Genomic DNA, 19513 nt, shown 5'->3' on the forward strand with positions numbered 1-19513 from the left:
ACTGAGGCACAAGCAGGGATCTGAAGCCAGCCCTCACTGGGCAGGACTCTGGGGGTGTGCGATCCACTTACCAACACCCCACCACTCACCTACACAGAATCAGAGCTGGAAAACAATCTGCCTCAATCACCGTCTCCTGTCTTTGCTCCCAAATAACAGCAGGTAAACCAAAAATATTCAGTACTGGCTTTCTATATATTTTTTAAAAAGGCCCGTACAAGTCTCAGTGGATTGTGTTCTTGCAGCCTCGTGTCATGTTTACTGTTTCTGAAAGGTGTTTAACACGTACACCTCTTAATTGATTCTATTTTTAATGACCTGAATGGATGCAGTGTTCTGTCTGGGAGTAAATCCCTTGACAGGTAATCTTTCAGGTAACTAGTAATGCAGATCTTCTGTGTTTGAAATGTGCCTGTTTTCGTAGAATGCTACAGCACAAAAGGAGGCCATTCGGCCCATCATGCCTGTGCCGGCTCTTTTCTTTAGCAGTTACATCAAGAAGTACACACCTCGGTAGCTTTTCCAATTTGAGTTTATAAAGATCGCGGAGGGAGTTTTCTGCTGGTCGCTGTGCGTGGCAGAATTGGTGAAACGTAAAGTCACAAGGCGAGGATATCCACACAGTTACAGCGTTATGACACACAGCGACCAGAAGAATCATTTAACCTCTGACCTCCACCGCCCCCCCCCCCCCAATTATGTTTTTTTCAACCGTAGATTAAACAATTGAGTTTGTCTTTCCTCTTTAAATGATTCCACATGGAGATTGCACAGTGCAGGCAAGTTACTGTTTCATAAAGGTGCTAATGTTAAAAGATTTACATGTTCAACCTCAGACTACCTGAAGTCCTGTTGTTCAGTAGTGCAATTGACCTATACAATGGTGCTAATTTTGAAATTCAGGGTTCCTGCACTGTCCCTCCCATTTTATATTTATGTATAACCGACATTTTGTACTGTTTGTCAAAATATTTTTTTTGTGAGCTCATACCTTGTAGCTTTTCTTTTGTAAACTGCCACTTCATGTAAAATAGAGGACGTGTTTATACTGTAATCATCTAGTGACAAACTTGAAAAACAATTTTTTTTTATTGTAAACTTGTAATACTGTATACAGATTTTTCTACTGCAAAGAAAAGAGGGTTATGAATATAATAATTCTGCCTAAACACTGGACCCTCGCCATCTGTTCATTGACCATCCTGAATTTTTAAGATGAATTTTGTATTAACGATGTGAAGCCCGGACTGCCAAATAATGAAGTACTGTTATACCACAGGCCCAAGTCAGCCTCTCCTCTGTGTTCTGGTGTCGTCATTTGGGGCATGGGGTTGGGAGGAGGGGAATTCAGCACATAACATCTACCTGGGAAATTAGATTTGTATCGAGAGACATTCTCAGCAATAAAATGGATTATTTTGGGTTATATTCTCTGTCTCCACTGTGATTTTCCCTGGAGCTGAGACAGGTGACACTTTTACTCCAAGGTAACAAGATGGTGGCTTTGCCCAAAGGGCCTAGGGCTGAGTCTCAGTAACAGGCTCCTGTGGGGTGGGGTTCTCTTCCATTTCAATTTTGCCTGAATTTCCACACCACTATTCCCAGTCACTGCAGCAAATCCTCCTATGCCTACTTTAGCAACTTTTAGTTTGGGAAGAAGTACAAAGTTCGTCCAATACAAATAACGAACCGCTCTCCCTTTATTTGTGAGTTTCCTCCCCTCCTTACTGGAAGTTGGTCACTTTATATTCCACAAACACCAGGTGCTCTCTGGCAGCTCACCATTATTCATCTGAACGTTGACAGGGAGTGAGGACAACTGTAATAGATTTGCTTCATGGGTTCTTTGCTTAAGAATTCATAGCAACACATTGCTATTAAGAACTAGTTGGTTTATTAGCAAAAGTTTAACAATCACACTACACATTACCAGTTCATCCACCAGGCTCACAACCACCTGCCCCATCGTGGATCCCCCGAACCCAACTGGCTGGGGTTTTATTGAGTCTTGTGAACATCACGTGACTGGCTAAGCCACTCCCAACTCAACTCTACAATTATTTTAATTAAACTATAAATCAAGTGCCCCCCCCCCCCCTTAAAAGGGGCACTAAAACCAACAAATTAACAAATGAAACTTTGGACATTAAATTTTCAAGTTAAAATTTGGCTGCCAGGGGTGATAATGCACTCCAGTCCCTCCGGCGCCCACCTCATGCGGAAGGCTGCGAGCGTACCGGTGGCCACTGTATGCTCCATCTCCAGGGACACCCTGGTGCAAACATAACCGAACCCAACTCTACAAACTATTTTGGTAGAATAATAAATCAAGTGCCCCCCTACTAGAGGGGCACTAAAACCAACAAATTAATCAAATTATCTTTTACATTAGTGATTCAAATTAAAATTTGGTTACCAGGAGTGATGATGTACTCCAGTCCCTCCGGCACCCAACTTTCGCAGAAGGCCATGAACGTACAGGTGGACACCGCGTGCTCTCTCTCCAGGGACACCCTGGTGCAAACATAACCGAACCCAACTCTACAACTAGTTTTTTGTTTTGTTTGTTTTGAGCATACTCACAGGTGCATACATTACAGGCAATATACTCACCCTGTCATCATGGCAATTAAGCCTGATTGTGTCTTCACCCAGTGGATATGCACTTTCCAGCATGGATGGTGATCAGGGCAATAACTCTGGCTAGTCTAGGTGTGTTAAGGCCAAATATAATGCCCTTACTGGTGCTCTGGCTGAGATCAGGTATCTCAGTGTCACAGAGGGATGAAGCACTTATGGATCTAATGATACTTTGCAACATGCTTCATCATTTGTCACCTTACCTCCACCACAGTCACCTCGCTCTCAATTTGGAACAGGAGGCAGCCAAGTGCGATCAAATACAACTTTTATTCTCCACCGAAGTGATTTGATTGAGTCAACCTCACTACACTCGGATCAAGCAGACTGTTCCGTCGGGTGAGCTTATAGTGAGCAATACTGCAGCTTTCCTTCTGCACCAGTCAAACAGGTCTTATTTAAGGCCCATGTCTAAATGCAGGACTTACACTGTCTTCCCTTTTTACTCGGTCCTTCCAACAGTTCTTTTTTTTTGAGTTAACCCTTTTTCTGCTCTTGTTTTAATATTCTTTCTATCAGAGCGACATCGATAAAGCAGATTCAACAAGCCTGTATCCCCTGCCTGAGTACAAGAATCATCATAGGCATATGCCATTTGACTCTCTAATATATTTAAATATTGATGTAAAAGACGTCAAGATGAAAATATGGAAGAGACAGTAATAAAATCAGCAGGTTTATTTTTTAATTAGGCTTCAGGTCCGGATATTGAAGGCAACAGGTGAAGCTCTCCTCCCCTCCCCCACCAGTGTTAGATCACCGTGGATCAGTATTCGATCTGTATCAAGGACATAGAACTACATCAGTTTAATAAATAGTATATAGACAACAAAAAATACATTTAAATCAAGTTAATAAGGATTACAGATTCCCCAGTATTCGATTGTTTCAGCACAGATACTTGAGCCTGCGATTCCAATCTCCCCCATTGGGATGGACAAAGTTTGATTAATTTTCTTACTGCCTATGAACTAGGTTCAAATACAAATGGTTGTGCCTGGGTTAATATCTCAATACTTTCATTTATTTAGAAGTATTACTTCAATTATGTGCGAGGGTGACAGCAGAGCCTAGCCGGGCGTGATTGCAAGACCTTGCATGGTAAACCGTGCAATCTAGTTCCGATCGGTGGAGGCAACGAGCAGTTAGGTATAAATCCCAGGATCGACGATCGACGATGAACCTAAACTCAGTCCACTAGACTCCCGATGAATAAAGAAACGATCCGAGAAGTGATCATGCCAGCGCAGTGCTTGCTGGCTGCCCAAAACCTGGGTACAAGGAGCGTCAACATTGGTCTGGCAGCCTGGAGCTTGGTTCCAGATGGCGAGCTGGGCTGATAAAGGGGGAAGAATCACCACAAAAAAAAATAGTGAATAGAATCATACAGCACAGGAGGCCATTTGGCCCATCGCCAAAATAGAGGTAGAATTAAGGTTGTGTTCGCTGACCTACATTGACTCCCAGCCCAGCAATCTTCTCAAAAATTCTCATCCTTGTTTTCAAATCCCTCTCCCATGGCCTCGCCCTATCTCTGTAACCTCCTCCAGAGCTATAACCCTCAAAGATCTCTGCGCTCCTCCAATACTGGGCTCTTGCGTATCCCCGATATTAATCGCTCCACCATTGGCGACTTTACTTTCAGCTGCCTTGGCCCCAAGCTCTGGAATTCCCTCCCTCAACCTCTCTGCCTTTCTACCTCTATTTCCTCCTTGAAGACACTCCTTAAAGCCTATGTTTTTGACCAAGCTTTTGTTCATCTATCCTAATATTTCCTTATGTGGCTCTGTCACAATTTGTTAGATATCACTCCAGTGAAGTGCCTGGGGATGTTTTACTAGGTTAAAGGCGATATATAAATGCAAGTTGTTGCTGTGAAATTAGTCACAATTCCCATAGCCCTCTCAAATTTTTCCTTTTAAAGTATATATCCAATTCCCTTTTGAAAATTATGATTGAATCTGCTTCCACCACCCTTTCAAGCAGTGCATTCCAGATCACAACTTGCTGCGTAGAAAAAATTCTCATCTCTCTCGTTCTTTTTTCCTATTTTTTGTAAAATAGAAAATGGAACCAATCCAGGAGCATAGGCCTAAAAACTGGCCTCCTTCGCACCTCTCGTTATCACCTCTTGGAGGCGCTAATGACTTACCGACCAGACACGGCAAGTTGAATGACTCCCGCTAACTTGCCCGGGAGGTTTGCGGCGGTGGTAAGATGTTGCACCACTATCTCCTTCGCCTGGAGATCATGACGCCATTGGCGTGCGTAGCACCCCGCACCCAGACTTCGGTTCCACCGCCCTGCAGCATCACCGGGCGACAACACCGACAGCCGCAGCAGGCATTGTTCGGGACGTCTGGAGCTTCGGGGGCGGAAGTTAAAGACCCGTCAGCACCTGTTGATTTGTGGCCTAGGGAACTAAGGGAGAAAACCAGGCAATTCACGATCAAACACAATCATTTAAAGAAATATCTGTGGCCATTTAAGGCAATATGTAAACTATGAAAGCAATAAAATATCCAATTACCCACAGTAAGGTGGCCAACCATGATCTACATAGTAACACATCAAAAACATCGCAAACTCAACGCTGAATGTGTCAATAAAGATTTGATGTAACATTTGGTATCTGTTCTGATGTGACCAATTGCTCCTTGTTATGGGTCATCTATCTCTTAGATTGAAGTGTTCAGAATTGGGACTTCCCATCCTCACTCACAACCATAGCATGGCTCTCCCAGCTCACAAGGATAACGGCCTAGGATCTGGCTTGAGAAGATACTACAAAGTCAAATAGAACCATGCAAAGCGAGCAGAATTCCACCAGCCCCAGCACCAAGAATAGATGCTAGATTTCAGTTCTCCTGCAACAGTTTGGTATTTCCTCTATATACCATTTGAAGTTTTCAGAACCCGTTGCATTGTACCAAGATTGCCTGGCACATTCGGTTTGAATGTGGAGGCCTTGCCGAAACCACGTTAGAAATAGAAGGTGAGGACACTCTGATGGTTGCCACAGTCGAGCAGGACTGGTGGCAGCTTGCTGGAAACGATGTCTAGCCAGGTCATGTAGAGCACGTTGCACCTGGCCCCATTCCATGCAATGGGCAGGCTCCTGGAGAAAAGAGAAAGAAAATGTTGGAGTCAATGTGGAACCCCATGAAGCACAGACTTTGATAACAAATGGGAATGCGGACAACAGGAGAATTCGCAATGGGGATACGTGCAAAAGGAGGTTTGTGTAATAAGGGTATGCACAAACGAGGTATGTGCAACAGGGCACAGAATTGACCCAGTTACCGAGCTGTAAGCTATGAGACGCAAAAACTGTTGGCATTAACAAAATTCAAGTTGGCAACTTAGAACTGGTAGAATTTGTGCTGTTACTGCACGATTCAAGTTATCTGTCTCCAAAACCTACAATTCTGCCCTTCTCCTGCTGGAGACAGATCACAAACCCCTAACGTCCCTTTTGGCCGACAACAAGGCCATAAATGCAAACGCATCGGCCCGCATACAGAGGTGGGCACTCACGTTAGTCGCCTATGAGTACACAATTCGGCACAGACCGGGCACCGAAAACTGCGCCGATGCACTCAGTAGGCTCCCACTAGCCACCAGCTACCGAGCATGCTGCTGAGATGGTCATGGCTGTTGAAGCTTTCGGAAGCGAAGGCTCACCCGTGACAGCCCGTCAGATTAAAGTCTGGACAAATAGAGACCCGCTATTGTCTCTAGTCAAGAAATGTGTCCTGAATGGGGACTGGGCAGCCACGTACAGGGCATGCCCTGAGAAATTTAAACCATTTCACAGGCGCAAGGATGAACTCTCGATTCAGGCCAATTGCCTACTGTGGGGAAACCGCGTTGTCATGCCCCAGATGGGCAGAGAAGTATTCATCAGAGAACTCCACAATGGGCACCCAGACATTGTCACGATGAAGGCAATTGCCAGGTCACACGTTTGGTGACCAGCAATAGACACAGATCTGGAACTTTGTGTTCGCAGGTGCAACACGTGTGCCCAGCTGGGCAATGCGCCCAGGGAAGCCCCCCTTAGCCTCTGGCCATGGCCCGCCAAGCCTTGGTCACACATCCATGTGGACTACGCAGGTCCTTTCATGGGGAAAATGTTTTTGGTTGTAGTAGACGCCTACTCCAAATGGATCGAGTGTGACATTTTAAATTCAAGCACATCCACTGCCACGGTAGAAAGTCTACGGGCAATGTTCGCCGCCCACAGTCTACCGGACATCTTGGTCGGCGACAATGGCCCGTGCTTCACAAGCACTGAATTCCAGGACTTCATGGCAGGCAATGGAATTAACCATGTTAGAACGGCACCGTTCAAGCCAGCCTCAAACGGCCAGGCTGAATGAGCAGTGCAGATAATCAAACAGGGGATGCTCAGAATCCAAGGGGGTTCCCTACAATGCCGCTTATCACGCCTCCTGTTGGCCTATAGATCCCGACCACACTCGCTCACAGGGGTTCCACCCGCAGAGCTGCTAATGAAAAGGACGCTCAAAACCCGGTTATCCCTTATACACCCCACCATGAAAGAAATTGTCGAGAGCAGGCGCCAGTCACAATATCACTACCATGACAGGAATGCGAGGGCGCGATGTATTGATGTAAATGACCCTGTTTTTGTCCTCAACTACGCTGCAGGGCCCAAATGGCTCGCAGGCACTGTGGTTGCCAAAGAGGGAAATAGGATTCTGGTAGTTAAACTTACCAATGGACAAATCTGCCGCAAACATGTGGATCAAACAAAAAGGAGGTTCAGCAACCCCATAGAAGAAGCAGAGGAAGAACAAGATGTAGAGTTCACTCCACCAGGTGACCGAACACAAGAACCAAAGGGAGGAGAGCCCAGTCACTGTGGGCAGTCCGGACAGGCCTGAGGCACCGCAAACAGCAGACACTCAGGCCAGCGCCCAACAACCGGAGCCCCAACTTAGGCGCTCTACAAGAGAGCGTAAACCACCAGAGAGACTCAACCTGTGATCCCAATAAGACTTTGGGGGGGGGAAGGTGATGTCATGTATTCAACCAGCATTGTAACCCATGTATAATCTGACCTAAGTTGTACACTGTGAGAACAATGATACTCCTAACCTAGACCTTCGGATATAAAAGGGGAAGCTCCACCCACTTCCAGCACTTGAGTGCTATGAAATAAAGGACAGGTCACAGACTGACCTTCTCTCAAGCATGTGCCTCATGTGCATTTATACTGTATAGTAAGGACGTATCAACAGACAGACATGAAGACACACCATGTACACAGATACACACCATGTACACAGATACACAAGTGCATGCGTGCACACACACACACGTACAGAGTTCCAGCTTCTTTAAAGGAATCATTGACAAGTTTCATCTAGTCTCTCACCTGAAAATTGTTGACCAGACCGGACTCTCACTTTTTCCCCGCACAGGGAGTAAAGTTAAAGCCCAGAGTGCAGGCCTCAGTGTGACAGTCGCTCCGGGAGCCTGCACCAGGAGTCAGTGCATCAGTCAGGTTTCCCGTAGCAACACACACAATGCAGGAGGCCGATACAAAATGCAACATGAAAAAGGAGAATAAATAACTTTCAAATACAATGTTTAAAGATAGCCAATAACCAGTTTTAAAAGCTCAGAGGGGTCTTCAGCGCTTCCAGTGCAAAGCCTCACGTCAGGAATTTGAGCACTAGCCCAAAGTTTTCTGTCCAAATGGTCGGGTCCTGTGCCCGAGTTTGAGGTGCGCGCTCCTTGCACACAGCATCCTGCACCAGCAGCACTAAAGACCAACAGATGCCCCAAAGTTTCTTTTTAAATGCGAGACAGCAAACTCCTCTTCAGCATTGATTCTGCCGGTCTCTCTCTGTCTCTCTCTCTCTCTCGGGGTAATTTTGACTTTGTGCGATAGTGTAAAACGAGCGATAGCGAATCGGCAGCCTGTTTTACACCGCGCCCAATTTTTATCTCCATTGACTACAAAATGACCCACTCTCTCTCTCCCCTTTAGTGTCTGTATCTATCTATCAGTCTCCCTCCGATTGTGTGTTTCTCTTTCTCGCTCTCTATCTGTGTATCTCTTCCCAGCGGCCTCTCCAAAGTGTCTCCCACGACTATTGCTGGGTATCAGGGGCAAGAAGCACAGATCCTGGAAGTCTGAACGAGTACAGGCAGCCTGCAGAGAGAGCATCATCGAGATAGAGAATGAGCTGGTCGCACAGCAAGTAACGGAGCTGAATTCATGGTCTGCGTGGGTGCCTGTAAATCCTAGGATCTCCAGTGATCTTACACCCAGCAACCTTGATCATATATGTTACTCAAGGAGCACTCCCCAGTCAACCACGAGCAACACTACCAAGATCCTGCTGAAGTCTGTTCCTTCAAATGCCACCCGACTGGGGAAAGGACAGCATGTGGGTCTACATGGACGGACACGATGAAGGAGGTGGGTGGGGGGTGGGGGGTGGTGCGGGGTGTTGGAAACTGACTAGATGTTAAACCATAACATGTTGACACAGATAACATACCTGCAGCAACAGCCACTCCCAGGTATAGAAACATAGAAACATAGAAAATAGATGCAGGAGTAGGCCATTCGGCCCTTTGAGCCTGCACCGCCATTCAATAAGATCATGGCTGATCATTCCCTCAGTACCCCTTTCCTGCTTTCTCTCCATACCCCTTGATCCCCTTAGCCGTAAGGGCCATATCTAACTCCTTCTTGAATATATCAAATGAACTGGCATCAACAACTCTCTGCAGCAGGGAATTCCATAGGTTAACAACTCTCTGAGTGAAGAAGTTTCTCAGTCCTAAATGGCCTACCCCTTCTCCTAAGACTATGTCCCCTGGCTCTAGACTTCCCCAACATCGGGAACATTCTACCCACATCTAACCTGTCCACTCCCGTCAGAATCTTATACGTTTCTATGAGATCCCCTCTCATCCTTCTAAACTCCAGTGAATAAAGGCCCAGTTGATCCAGTCTATCCTCATATGACAATCCAGCCATCCCTGGAATTAGTCTGGTGAACCTTTGCTGCACTTCCTCAATAGCAAGAACATCCTTCCTCAGATTAGGAGACCAAAACTGTACACAATATTCCAGGTGCGGCCTCACTAAGGCCCTGTACAACTGCAATAAGACCTCCCTGCTCCGATACTCAAATCCCCTAGCTATGAAGGCCAACATACGATTTGCCTTCTTCACCGCTTGCTGTACCTACATGCCCACTTTCAGTGACTGATGAACCATGACACCCAGGTCTCGGTGCACCTCCCCTTTTCCTAATCTGCCGCCATCCAGATAATATTCTGCCTTCGAGTTTTTGCCCTCAAAATGGATAATCTCACATTTATCCACATTATACTGCATCTGCCATGCATTTGCCCACTCACCTAACCTGTCCAAGTCACCCTGCAGCCTCTTAGCATCCTCCTCACAGCTCACACCGCCACCCAGTTTAGTGTCATCCGCAAACTTGGAGATATTACACTCAATTCCTTCATCTAAATCGTTAATGTATATTGTAAAGAGCTGGGGTCCCAGCACTGAATCCTGCGGCACTCCATTAGTCACTGCCTGCCATTCTGAAAAGGACCCGTTTATCCCGACTCTCTGCTCCCTGTCTGCCAACCAGTTCTCTATCCACGTCAGTACATTACCCCCAATACCATGTGCTTTGATTTTGCACACCAATCTCTTGTGCGGGACCTTGTCAAAAGCCTTTTGAAAGTCCAAATACACCATATCCACTGGTTCTCCCTTATCCACTCTGCTAGTTACATCCTCAAAAAATTCCAGAAGATTCGTCAAGCATGATTTCCCTTTCATAAATCCATGCTGACTCGGTCCGATCCGGTCGCTGCTTTCCAAATGCGCTGCTATTTCATCTTTAATAATTGATTCCAACATTTTCCCCACTACTGATGTCAGGCTAACGGATGTATTGAGAATAGCCAGCATTGTCCCCTGGGGAATAGCAGCCTCTGGGTCCTGGAAATAACTCAACAAAGGAAACAAAATGAGATGAAGGACAATTCAGCACCGCTTGCTGTTACTTAGAAACCGACTCCGTGCTGGCGCCGTGTGCTGTCACTGCGTCATTTACCAGCGCTGTCCCTGGGCATTGGGACATACCCACTGGTCATGGTGGCAGTAACTGGCAGTGGTGCTCCTGACATCAGGAGTCCGATGCTCCCCCTCCTGTCTGTGTGAAACCAAACCAAACTTTGAATGGTTCCCTCTTAAGTTTCTATGGCACTGCCAAACAAATCAGGTTACATTTGAACAGCTTTGTAACAGCTAGCTGCCAACTGTGATTGGCACAGGCACTGTAATAAAATCCTTGAGCTCCCCTGACTGGGAAATGAATAGGAGCGAGGCATTGGACATAAACAGGAGAGCAGAGGCATGGGCTATGTGATCCACTTTTGTGCAGATCGCCCAAAAATGGGCATTATTTCCGGCGTGGGCAGTAAATATGGGTTTTCAGATTGCCGGATTATCACCCATTTTCAAACCCCCTAGTTTCCATTTTTAAAAATGGGCGTTACCTCGAGCGATTGGAAATGGGTGTTAGCGTTAAATCTCTCTGACCTTCTGCCGTAAAGTGTCGCCGTCCTTAGCAATGACATGGCAACGCTCGTTTCTCACGATTCAGAAAGTCAGGGGTCATCATTACATGCACAGAAGAGGAGACAGAGAGAGGGAGCAGAGAGAGACTGAGAGAGTGTGTGGCTGTGGTGTATGCTTGTTTGGCTGTTGTGGGAGGCAGGAGGGAGATTCACCAGCAGCAAAAAGCCTACTAAGCACCAAGAATGTAGTTGGCACCGAGTTTTTGTCCAACAAATAATACATACCGGTAACATGGAAGGGATGGAACATAGCCAGGAACACTGGTGGCAGAGGGCTCCCAGTGGTCCCGGAGCGAGGCACTGCACCTCAAGGTGCCGCACCCCCATTGCCAACGATACATGAGAGCCAGGAGGAAGATCTTGCTTCTGGCTCAGAGCACGTTCCCACCTCAGGACCATCCTCTCCCATATTCGTCCAAGCAGCAGTTCTGATGTCATCCCCCCCCATGGAGCATCGCCTGAGGAACTCCTCGGCCAGGCAGCTTGGAGTCAGGAGGGGAAGGGGAAAGGGTAGAGGTGGGGAGGAGAAGCGGGTGGGTGGGGAAGGAAAGTGAGGTGCATGGTCGCAGGTGTTGTCTGGGGCATATTTTTAGGTTGCTGCTGCTATTTTGGTGGGAGGGTCGGGACAAGGGGCGAGGGGGCTACCTTGTTGGTTTGCATTTATGTTCTGTTTTGCGGGAAATGGGGGCCATTGTAATGATGTAAATGTGATAAATTTGTTGTGGGGTGGGGTGTTTTTTTACAGATATACTTATGATTTCAGACAAATGGTCGGATTAAATGTTTTTTATTTAACATAACCTTGTTGCGCATTGTCTCAGATAGCTGCACCGTTACACCCTGGTGATTCCTTAACATGAAAGGGTATAATTTCACTTAACTTGAATCAACTTAAACTTTAACTGTCACCAAGGTGATGCACACCATTGATGTATGACCTGCACATCCAGCAGTGTTGCAGCTTTGTAAATATCACCAGCATTCTTTCAAGCAAAGTGCTCATTTATGAACTGCTGACGTAAGAGTCTTGCAGCTATGTAACCACCACGGGCCCTTTCCTGCGGTCTATAGGGGGGCGGGGGCATGGTTTCATCGTCAGCCTGATTGTCTGGCCCGAGGTCAGCGTCGACCTCCTTGTCCTCCTCTTCCTCTCCTGAGGTGGACCATCAGACCCTTCTGGCAATTCTTGTCCCCTCCTGATAGCCAAGTTGTGCAGCATGGAGCACACCACCACAAATTGAGCTACTTGCTCAGGGTGGTATTGGAGCTCGCCTTCTGAGTGGTCCAGGCATCTAAAGCGCTGCTTAAGCTCTCCAATGGTTTTCTCGACAATATTGCGAGTGGATCTGTGGCTCTCGTTGTATCGTTTCTTGGCTTTGATGTGGGTGTCACGCAGGAGGGTCATCAGCCAGCTGGCGAGATCATATCCTTTGTCACCAAGCATCCAGCACCCACCTTGTGGCTGACTGGTAAACATGTCAGATACAGCGCTCTCACGCAGGATGTGAGCATCATGGATGCTGCCTGGAAATTTAACATTCACTGCCATAATAATTTGCTGGTGGTCGACAACGAGTTGCACATTCAGGGAGTGGAATCCTTTGCGGTTCCTAAAAACCTCTGCATCCTGAAAAGGTGCCCGCATAGCGATGTGCGTACAGTCTATTGCTCCCTGCACCTTGGGGAAGTTAACAATTCGGTAGAATCCTAAAGTCCTCTCAGTCTGAGCCTCCCTGATCATAGGGAAGCTGATAAAGTCCATCCTGCATGCGTACAGGGCTTCAGTGACCTAATGCGGCAATGTGCGGCATGCTGAGATATAGCATAAATGTCGCCAGCTAAGGCCTGAAAGGAACCCGACGCGTAGAATGAAAGTGCCGCGGTGACCTTGACCTCAACGGACAGTGCAATCCTGATGGTGCTGGTTGGCTGCAGATCTCCCCTGATGAGCTGGCATATCTCACTGATAACCTTCTTGTGGAAGCGCAGACTCCTAAGGCAGGTGGTGTCGGACAAGTTGAGGTAAGACTGCTTCTCCCTGTAAGTGCGGGGGGTGCAACGTCTGGTCCTCCTCATCAGTCCGGCACGTCTTACATTGGGCACATAATGCTGTCGAATGTACCTTCTGCCATCTCGAGACTGCAGCATGTGTGTGGTCATCAAGAGAGGCTGAGAAATGACAGGCCCCATTCCAATAGCTATCACTATTACACCGATTGTTCACAAACAATTAGTGTTCCCACTAAGACACCTAAAGTTAATTCCAATCGTCCACAGTATGATAAGATGTTTGTTCAGATGTTCACATCACCTCAAAACACCTCCAGAGTACATCCAAACTCCCCCGAAGTTGAGGCAGAACAGCCTTTTAAATGATGCGACCTGCGATTTAAAAAATGGCATGCATATCGCTGTGGGTAGTTCTGGTCAGTTCAACTTTTTCACAGCGGTTTTTTCGGCGAGCAATATTGTCAGCGAGATGTGTGCGAGGTGCCAAAAGTAAGGATGGGCGATATACTGGGCGTTAGTTTTGGCAAATGTCATCTTTACAACAAAAAACAGTGGCCGCGCGGTATTATTAAATCTCGGCGCTAGTTACATGCCGAAAGTAACGCTGGGCGATATTATGGGCATTGGTGTCGCTCATTCTGATCTTTCTGTCCAAAAAATGTGGGCGGGCAGTATTATTTTTTATCGCCGTTACGTACATGCCGAAAGTAATGCTCGCCGATAAGTGACCGAGAAATGGATGTTACTTTCCATTTTGTGGCTAAATGGGCGATATATGGGCGTTACACCTCATTTCAGTGTTAAAATGGACGTTAAGTGGGTGATATGTATGCAAAAGTAATGGAAAATCTAGTCCTATGGTCACTATAAGCCTCGCTCCACACTGCCCCATCAGGTACAGCATGGGACCGATACAGAATAAAATTCCCTCTATTCCCGTCCATTGAAGAGAACCCCTTACTACAGTACTGAGATATATTTGACTCAGGGCATTGTATGGCCCGTGGGTCAGAATGCTAATTAAGGTGCACTAGAAACTGGATTGAGACTGCCCCAAAGTCACAAACAGCCAGCAAACACTGGAGACATTCAGCCCATCAGTCTGGGCTGGATTTGACCCCAGATTCCGGAGTTAATCTATCTTTTACTCCCGATTTGTTCGAGTTCCCCTCTGCGGTTGGTTGCATTGATTTGCACAGTGCACTTTATTGAGCAGAAGCCCCTCATTGTGCCTGCTCCCATTGCTCTGTGTTGCAAATTGCATTTTATTCCCAGCGTAGCCTGTTCGTTCATCACTTGCTTGCAAATCTCCGGAGACATTGGCTCCTGCAAGGATGCAGGTTGCTGCCGGGAAGATGATGGAAAAAATGGAAAAGAAATTCTCCACGGCCTGGAAATCAGGTCTAAAGTTCCCCAGAAAGATCCCAGCTGGAAAAATGATGGAGAATGTTTACTGGAACAGGAGTGGAATAGACAACAGATGGCAACTCCAGCTCACTGCTAGCGTTGAATATATTATGAACATCAAACTTCCTGCAGTTATCTCTCCTCTCTCCCCGCTCCTACTCCCCCCACCCCCCCTCCCCCCAAAGGTTCTGACTCTAGCCACCTGCTTCTTCGGGTGGCCAACCTTCATGTCCATTCAACATCAGACTATTCTACCACAGGGGCATTTCCGCCAAGCCCGATCTCGACCTCACCCGACATCACACCAGGTCGTCATCAGGGACAGGAACCCTGGCTGAATTTATCTACCTCCATAGCCCGGGGGCACTGAGGCTAATTGTAGTGTCCCTAGCTGAGATCGGCTAACTCAGCAAAGACAAGAGGTGGAAGCTGGGATCTTTCTAGCCTTTGGACGTAGTGCCTGACCAGGTGGTGCATTTGCCCACTGGGCCATTGACGATTGCATTCTTAGGAAAGGATTTTTTTTGTCCAATCCCAAAGATAATGAGGATACAGTGAGCAGCACGTCCCAAGAGTTAGGCCCAAGACTGGCCTGAAATTGGGCCTCGTCCACATATTCAAGGTTAGCTGCTGCCACCTGTCGCACCACCACATTACCCCATGCTGCACGCTGAGGTGAATCTATAGGACCCCACACTCCATGCTGAGGTGAATCTATAGGAACCCGTGCTCTGTGACGAGGTGAATCTATAGGACCCTGCGGTGAGGTGAATCTATAGGACACTACACTCCACAGCAATATGAATCTATAGGACTCCGTGCTGCAAGCGGAGGTGAATCTATAGGCACCCGTGCTCTGTGATGAGGTGAATCTATGGGAACCTGTTCTCTGTGACGAGGTGAATCTATGGGAACCTGTGCTCCGTGACAAGGTGAATCTATAGGAACCGGTGCTCCATGCGGAGGTAGATTTATAGGAACCCATGCTCCGTGGTGAAGTGGATCTGTAGTAACCACACTCGCTCCTCCACATTTGTAGTGTGGTTTGGTTACTGCATATATTTTAATCTGACTAACACATTGTGAATAGGGTTACCAACCCTCCAGGAATGAAAAACTAATCTCTAGGACTTTGTGTAACGGAGGAGAAAAATCATGGGGCAATAAATAGATTGTGTTTTTTAAATTTTCTTTGAACACTTTTATTTATTAGTTATAAAATTATTGGAGATAGGAAAAAAGGCTGTTTGACTGACAGTGAAGAATCATCCAATCGGGTAATGAAGCGTCTATTCACTTTCCGATTGGCTTAGGAAGGCGGTGCGCTGTGAGATGGACATGTCGGACGACCAATGGCAAAAGTGCAGGGGCATGGCGGTTGGTGACATGTGATGAAACCTCCAGAGTTGGTAACCCTAATTATGAAAAACAAACACCTAATATTCTGGACCTAAACTGCCTGCAGATATGTACTTTCAAATCACAGTAATGTTGCTCCTGGCGTTTGGGCTGTGATATTTTGAGAGCTTCCTGCATGTTGAATGGATTAATTTCTTTTACCCTGTGACACCTTTTAAACGGTAGTTTTTCAGCAGCCCCTGATTTGGGAAGTTAAAGGGAGCGTAGTGTAGTTACCTGTACAGGTAACAAGCAGCACAATTTGGGCTTGTGCATCATGATGGTACACAACTCACCGAGCTGGTCCCGGGGAGAGTGTTTACACAGCAACAGAGTGCAATCATCGTTCCTGACCAGTGGGTCCTATTCCATCCTGCCCAGTTACACACCCAACAAACAGAGATAATCACAACACATACCAACTTAGGTCAGTGAAAAACCCTTTGCATTTCTTCTCCTCATCACTTGGCAGGAAAATACCGATAATGAAATTGCCGACAGCGATCACCGAGATTGCAAGAAGAACAACCTGGGTCTAGTTTCAAGCGACATGCCACAAATTACTCAACTTTTCACTGATTAAAACAGCAGTCCTTGGCCTAGAAATTGACCTCCTTAGCACCTCCCGTTATCACCTCTGTGGAGCGATAACCAGGTACCGATCAGGCGCGGCAATAATAGCGACTCCCGCCATATTTAGCGGCAGGTTTGCGGCGGCGATACTGCGTTGCGCCCTGATCTCCTTTGTCTGGACATCGTCGTGCGCATCGCCCCAGTAACACCCGGACCCAAACTTGGGTTCCGCCCCCTGTAGCATTGCTGGGCAAAAACACCGGCAGCTGCAGGAGGCGTCCATCGGGAGGCCGGGCGCTTTGGGGGCAATGTTTAAAGGCAAGGTGGCCAAGGGAAGTAAAAAAAAAATGTACCTGCTCCCTTTCCGGTTTGTTGCCGCTCTTAGCCCGCGATCGATCAGCCCGGCACTCTGCTTCAGCGCTGCTCCACTCACCGTCCCGTCTGCGCTCCATTGGTGGACGTGCCTTCAGCTACCTGGGCCCTAAGCTCTGGAACTCCCTCTCTAAAGCTCTCTCTACACCTCTCTACCTCTCTGTCATGTATTCAACTGTCATTGTAACCCATGTATAAACTGACCTACGTTGTACACCATGAGAACACTGACCACTAGGTGGTGAACTTGTGGGAGACACTCCTAACCTGGACTTTCAGGTATAAAAGGGGAAGCTCCACCCACCTTCATCACTTCAGTGCTGGCTAATAAAGGTTACTGGTCACAGAGTGACCTTCTCTCAAGTATGGGCCTCGTGTGCATTTATACTGTATAGTAAGGACATATTATTGGCGACGAGAAACTGGGATTTAAACCACGCGAGCATGGCCACTAGCAGCACAGACAAGAGGTACTGTGTTGGTGATGATTCGGACGACTTTATTGAGAGACTACAGAAAAGTTTTGTCACCAAGGAATGGTTGGTACAGGATTCGGCCGACAAACGCAGGGCTCATCTCCTGACGGTTTGTGGATCCAGGACGTACTCCCTGATGAAGGACCTTCTAGCGCCAGAGAAGCCAACGGACAAGACTTTTGAAGAGCTCAGTAAGTTGATCGGGGAACACTTTAAACCGGCGAGCAGCATGCACATGGCGAGACACCGGTTTTACACGCACCAGCGGCGAGAAGGGCAAAGCGTTCCAGACTTCGTGGCAGACCTCCGGCGACTGGCGAGCCTATGTACGTTCTCAGATGCATGCAGAGCGGAGATGCTGCGAGAATTTTTTATTGAGGGCATCGGGCACGCTGGGGTTTTCAGGAAACTGATTGAGACTAAAGACTTGACCCTGGTAACGGCAGCTTTGATGGCCCAGACATTTATCTCAGGGGAGGAAGAGACCAGAATGATGTTTGACAAAAACCTTGGCTTAAATGCAGCAAATGGACAGGGAGTCAACATTATTAACACGGGACACAGTTCTCCAGGCAGATAGGGGCAATCGGACATGCCCGAGCATGTAGTCAAACCCAAAGGGGGAATTCAACAGAGACAATGGCTAGCTGAACAGCGATTCATGCCATCGCAAGGGACAATGCGGCCAGTAATGGGGCCATCAACACCTGTCAATGGTGCGCTTAAGGACAGTTACAGAGACAGTCAGAGACGATTGACTGGTAATGGACCTTTTGTTTCCAACAACGGCTCATGTTGGAGGCGTGGACGCAAACACCCAGCCAGAGCTTCCAGGTATCAGCAATATACCTGCAGAAACTGCAACGTCAGCGGTCACTTGGCGCGTATGTGCAGGAAGCCTGCAGCCAGGTTGATGTACGAAGAGGACGGGCCCGAGGTAAGCCCTACGAGGCCAAACGAACACTGGGGGAAATCACTGGAAGCTGAAGTTCAGCGAGTTCATATGGAGCACATATACAGTTCATACACCAGGACGCCACCGATAATGATGAAAGTGCTCCTCAATGGCATTCCAGTATTAATGGAGCTGGACACGGGGGTCAGCCAGTCCCTGATGAGTATCAAACAGTTCGACAAGTTGTGGGCGTCCAAGGCCAGGAGGCTAAAATTATTGCCGATTTACGCACAGCTACGGACATATACAAAGGAGATCATTCCGGTGCTAGGCAGCGCCACGGTAGTCGTGACCCACAAAGATTCGGAGAACAGGTTGCCACTCTGGATTGTCCCGGAGGACAGTCCCACACTACTGGGGAGGAGTTAGCTTGCTGTCATGAACTAGAAATGGGGCGATATCAATGCAATTTCTTCTGTGGAGCTTCCCCTTTGGATCGAGTGTGACATTCTTAATTCAAGCACATCCTCTGCCACGGTAGAAAGTCTAAGGGCAATGTTCACCGCCCATGGTCTACCGGACGTCTTGGTCAGCGACAATGGCCCGTGCCTTATAAGCATTGAATTCTAGGACTTCATGGCAGGAAATGCTATCAACCATGTCAGAACGGCACCGTTCAAGCCGGCCACAAGCCCGCTACCGAAGAAAGGCGCTCGGCTTGCAGGCCGCTCCGCCCCCCTGCCATCCAGCAGCCGTGCCTGCCCGGCACAAGTTACAAGGTGCACCCCCAATAACGCAGCAGACATGTAGTCGACCATTGGCACTCAAGCAGCTTCATGCCACCCTCATGCGCGCCAGGCGGAACGAGCAGTGCAGATAATCAAACAGGGGATGCTCAGAATCCAAGGGGGTTCCCTACAAAGCAGCTTATCATGTCTCCTGTTGGCCAATAGATCCCGACCACACTCGCTCACAGGGGTTCCACCTGCAGATTTGCTAATGAAAAGGACGCTCAAAACCAGGTTATCCCTTATACACCCCACCATGAAAGAAATTGTTGAGAGCAGGCGCCAGTCACAATGTGACTACCATG

At 47.6% G+C, this 19513-nt stretch overlaps 1 long non-coding RNA gene across 2 annotated transcripts in view; it reads right to left on the reverse strand.

Annotated features, from left to right (window-relative positions):
* Positions 1 to 3316: 3316 nt before the first annotated feature.
* Positions 3317 to 19513, reverse strand: part of LOC139229199 (uncharacterized) — a 54989-nt gene continuing 38792 nt past the window's right edge. The window contains exons 1-3 of one of the 2 annotated variants that reach the window (XR_011587684.1): positions 5171 to 5418; positions 4793 to 5061; positions 3317 to 3418 (exon numbers count right to left, since the gene is read on the reverse strand). This is a non-coding gene — a long non-coding RNA (uncharacterized lncRNA). Of the gene's footprint in view, positions 3419 to 4792; positions 5062 to 5170; positions 5419 to 19513 lie in introns of those variants that run through there. The other variant, XR_011587685.1, reaches the window with a different exon arrangement.

Source organism: Pristiophorus japonicus, chromosome 18, assembly GCF_044704955.1.
Source record: "Pristiophorus japonicus isolate sPriJap1 chromosome 18, sPriJap1.hap1, whole genome shotgun sequence".
In the NCBI taxonomy this organism is placed as follows: Eukaryota; Metazoa; Chordata; class Chondrichthyes; family Pristiophoridae; genus Pristiophorus; species Pristiophorus japonicus.